We start from the raw sequence: 5268 nt of genomic DNA, 5'->3' as shown, positions 1-5268 counted from the left end.
TGTTGCCTGAATTACATATATGGTATAAATTGCTGGTTATCTTCTCAAATGCATTCTTTCCTTCTTCCATAGTAATAGAATTGTAGTTAATATGTGGCTGTCCAGCTAAGGACTACATTTCCCAGCTCGCTGTTGAAGCTAAGGTTACATGTGACCAGGTTTTGCCAGGTGAATGCAAGTAGAAGCAATGTGTGCCACTTCCTGGCCTTCCCATAAAAACCTCTACACCTTTTCCCTATGGTGATCAGGAACATGAAATTACCTGCAGCCAAACTTGGATGATACAGAAAAGGATAATGCCCTAAAATAGTTCTCAAACTATATCAGAATTACCTAGAAGGCTTGTTTAAACAGATTTCTGGGCTCTACTCCTAGAGTTTCTGATTCATTGGACCTGGTGTTGGGACCTAAGAATTGACATTTCTAGTGAGTTCTCAAGTGATGCTAGTCAGGAGGTTACTCTTTGAGAACCATTGCTCTGAGAGGGTGGCAGAGAAGGTAGAAGGAATCTGGTTCTCTGAATTACTCAGTGGAGCAGAGTTCCTCTGCAGACCTGGAATATTTACCTTAGACTGTTGTATGGGGGGTGGGGGGGAAGTAAACTTATCTCTTCATTAGCTGCTAAATTATTTTCAGATCTCCAAATTACAGCAGTCAGCTTTTTTTTTTTTTTTTTTTTTTTTTTTTTTTTTTTTTTTTTTTAAGAGAGAGTGAGTGGGGAGGGAAGGGACAGAGAGGGAGATTTTTTTTTTTAAGATTTTATTTATTTATTTATTTATTTATTTATTTATTTTTAAATTTTTTATTTATTTATGATAGTCACACACAGAGAGAGAGAGAGAGGCAGAGACACAGGCAGAGGGAGAAGCAGGCTCCATGCACCGGGAGCCCGACGTGGGATTCGATCCCGGGACTCCAGGATCGCGCCCTGGGCCAAAGGCAGGCGCCAAACCGCTGCGCCACCCAGGGATCCCTAAGATTTTATTTATTTATGGGATGCCTGGTTGGTTCAGTGGTTCAGTGCAGCCTTCAGCCCAGGGCATGATCCTGGAGATCCGGGGTTCGAGTCCCACGTCAGGCTCCCTGCAAAAAGCCTGCTTCTCCCTCTGCCTGTGTCTCTGCCTCTCTCTGTGTCTCTCATGAATAAATAAATAAAATCTTAAAAAAAAAGATTTTTAAAACTTTTTAAACTTACAGTGCATTATAAACATTTTCACACATCATTAGCCTCCCAAAACATCATTTTTAATGGCTGCCTTTAAAAAACGATTTTATTTATTTATTTGAGAGAGAGTGCGAGAGAGAGCATGAGCTGGAGGAGAGGCTGATGGAGAGGGAGAGGCAGACTCCCACTGAGTAAGGAGCCTGATGCAGGGCACAATCCCAGGACCCCAGGATCATGACCTGAACCGAAGGCAGGCACTTAACGGGCAGAGCCGGGCACCCGTCATTGTCATTTCTTCTCCTTTTCTTTATTCTCTTAGTTTTAGCAAAGCACATCTACCAATAGGTTCCTGAGCGAAGAAGATAACATTTCTTGAGAATTTAAATGTCTGAAACTGTGTTTTTAAAAGTACACTTTATAGTTTGGCTGGGTATAGAATTATGTTTTCAAATCATTCCCTCAGAATTTCTCCATTGTTTTCAATTCTTCTGATTCTCTGCCTTTTGAAGTGATTTTTTTTTAGATTTCTTTTTTAGAAACTTTTATGTTCTTTTTATTTCTGATGATATAAAATTTGAGAATAACATATGTTGGGTATGCCTTTTCTTATTCACTGTACTATGCGTCACTTTCCTTTGGGTTGGACCCAGTATTAATTCTTGAGTGATTTCCTCCCATCCATTTTCTTGGTTCTCTCTTTCCAGGATCTCTGTCTCACAATTTTCTATCCTTTATATCTGTGGCTTTTTTTTTGTTGTTGCACTTTCTGGGAGATTTCAACTTTGTCTTTCAAAAAAAGAGGCTTTCTTTTTTTCTCATATTTAATGACTCAGAGCATTTTCCTGCTTTCCAATTTTTTTTTCAGCCTCTTGTTCTTACTTTATGGATGTAATATTATCTCCTTAAAGGTTTTCTTCTGTTTCCTGACCTGTTTTTTCTGAGTTCCTCATTTTGGATAGTTTGTTTTGTTTTGGTGTGTTTCATGTTAGTGGCTTTTCTCAAATATCTAGTGATCATTTTCTGCATGGGGTGGGGGGTCCTTGTTAGTTATTGAACTTCACCATAGCTTATTCAGAGAACTGACCTCTTTGGGGTCCTTTCCTAGTCTTTACTCTTGCATCTATAAATTGCTTGTAGAAGAATTCTGCAGTCCCCAGTCTGAGGTTGGGGAGAGGGACAGATATGGTGTGAGCTGGCTGCCAGCATTCTGGGAATGAAAATGGGGAAGGGGGCTGAGAGTCTTACCATTCAGTTGGTATGTCAACTTTCACTGAAAAGCCTTCCCTCTCTGTCCAGTGTCTGATATACCTGATCCAGAACCTATTTAGTTCAGTATCTCTAGAGGGTAAATCTTGTGTCTCCTTTCAGGGTCAAGGCAGGATCTGGAGGGTCTAGCTGCTTCTTTTAAAGCCAGTCATAGATTTAAGTCATGGTGTGAATTTTTGCTTCCTGTGATCTACTAAGTCAGTTATCACTCATCTGGTCTGCTTTCCAGTTCTCAAAATTTTTACCACATCTTTTGGCTGTTGTCATCTCCTCTTTCAGTCTCTTTTTCATTGTGGGTTTATGCTTTTGTTTTAGTTCTTTATTGTCACTTTAGTGGGTTTCAGAAGAGAGCAGAAATAATAAACATCTGTCCATCTTTTACTTGAAGCTTCTATTCTTCTAAGTAAAAATGAAAACATCAGAATATCTTAATCACCCAAATTATATTAGTAATTGTATTAATGTGGTAGAATTGTATTTGTTTCCTTGCCCTATTTTCTGTAATGTGTTTATATTCTTTTTAGAATGTTTTAATTTCATTTCTTTTGATTCAGTGGTTTGAGTTCTGGGAATTCATCCTGAGGCAACAACCAAAAATGTGTACAAAAAAGGCTCTATAGGGTGGTTCCTCACTGGGTATTAACAATATCAAATATTGGAAACAATGCAATTGTCTAGCAATAGGAGATTGGTTAAGTATTTTAGGGTACATTCATGTACTGGCATGCATGGCAGCAGCAGCCATTAAAAATGATGTTTTGGGAGGCTAATGATGTGTTAAATGTTTATAATGCACTGTAAGTTTTAAAAAGGTTACCAAAATAGTATGTAAAGTATGCCCTTTAAAAAAAAAAAAAAAGAGTATGTTGTAGCTGGTGAGTCTTGTTTTTCCCAGGTTGTGAAAAATTATTTATAGAGTCAAAGGACTTCAGTAAGCAGATAGATTTGAAAGCTACTGAAATTTATAAATAATTTGATTGTGTATTACATTTTATGACTGTATCTAAACACATTGAAAAATGAAGGGTCTGAGAAATAAATATTTGAAACTCCACACACATACACATGTGCACAGAGTGGAACGTGTGTGATTGTATGGATATATAAATAATATGATAATGATATATGTATGGGCACTTACTCCGTCGTAATATTCTGATTCCCTGTGTGGATTGCCTTAGTTCATTCTCACAACAGATATATAAGGTTAATGCTATCATTATTTTCATTTTACAAGTGAGGAAACTGAGGCCTTGATAGTTAATGTAATTGACCAGGGGCATAGAGAGCCATGATTCACATTCAGGCCAGGCCTGCTGACTACAGAGTCTATGTGCTTAATCATAATCATTACATGCCAAAATATTAAGAAGTTGGTGGCCTTTCAAATGACCTTTATTTTCTTTGTGTACTTGGGAAATGAAGAAGAGGGTAAAGAGTTAAGAAGGGATTTGGAAAGGCTGACCTTTGTTGCAATGTTTTCTTTGCAATTCATCAGTGGAAAACTGCTCCCTTTCCCCATTTGTTAGATTCTGTTTTGGAAGTCTGGGATTTTAAAAAGTTTGTTTCTAATATATGTTTCAGGACAGTACTTTGTTGGTGTTTCTCACTTATCATTAGATGATAAATCACTTCAGGACACAAGCCACCTACTTTAAGTCAGATGCCATTAGAAACCAGACCCTGAAGTCCGAATCAAAACCACAAAGAAATATTATCTCCTACCTGTTAGAAAGGCCATCATTGAGAAGACAAGAGATAAGTGATGGTAAGGATATAGAGAAAAAGGAACCCTTGTGTACTGGCGGTAGGAGTGTAAATTGGTGCAGCCGCTGTGTAAAACAGTATGGAGGTTCCTTAAAAAATAAAAAATAGGACTACCCTATGATCTAGTAATCCCACTTCTGAGTATAAATCCAATGTAAATGAAATCGTTAACTTGAAGAAATTTCTGTACCCCCAAGTTCATCGTAGCATTATGACCATAGCTGACCTATGTTGGAAGCAATCTAAGAATCCATGATGAATGGATAAGGAATGTGTGATATTGTGAATATGTGATAACAGAATATCATTCAGCCATAAAAAAATAGGAGATCCTGCCATTTGTGACATCATGGATGGACCTTGAGGGCATGATGCTAAATGAAATAAATCAGGCAGAGAAAGGCACACACTTATCAGTAGAGTCTAAGAAAGCCAAACTCTTAGAAGCAGAGAGTAAAATGGAGGTTGTCAGGGGCTGAAAGGTCAGGGAAGTGAGATGTTGGTCAAAGGGCACAAATTTTCAGTTATAAGATGAATAAGTGCTGGGGCTCTAAGATACTGCATGGCGACTGTAGTCCATAGTCTTGTGCTGTCTACTTGAAAGTTGCTCTCACAGCAGAACTTTTAGTGTTCTCCCCATAACACTACCAAAATGGTAATGATGTGACGCGAAGGCTGTGGTAATGAACCTTATTCTGGTAAACATTTCACAATGTATTCTGTTTCCAATCCACACACTGTATACCTTCAACTTACACAATATGATATGTCAATAATATCTCAATAAAACTGGAAAAAGAGAAAGAAGAAACCAAATGCTGTAACATCTGTAACAAGAAATCCAAGTAACAAAAAGATGAGCAAGTGCCACTTATTTAGAGGAACATGCTGTTGACTTAAGTTCCAGAATAGTAGAATTTGGCCCTTTCTTTTTGCTGGTATTTTTCCATCAGACCTCGTTCGCAGTGGTTTATAGGCTCTCAGTGGTTAAAGGCTGTTGGTCTGCTGACTAGTTGTCCTAGGCAGTAATCCGAGAAACCCACCCTGCTGTTACCACTTCCCCTCCCCGA

This window comes from Vulpes vulpes, chromosome 7 (assembly GCF_048418805.1).
Source record: "Vulpes vulpes isolate BD-2025 chromosome 7, VulVul3, whole genome shotgun sequence".
NCBI classification, from domain to species: Eukaryota; Metazoa; Chordata; class Mammalia; order Carnivora; family Canidae; genus Vulpes; species Vulpes vulpes.
This window is presented reverse-complemented; position numbering follows the sequence as displayed.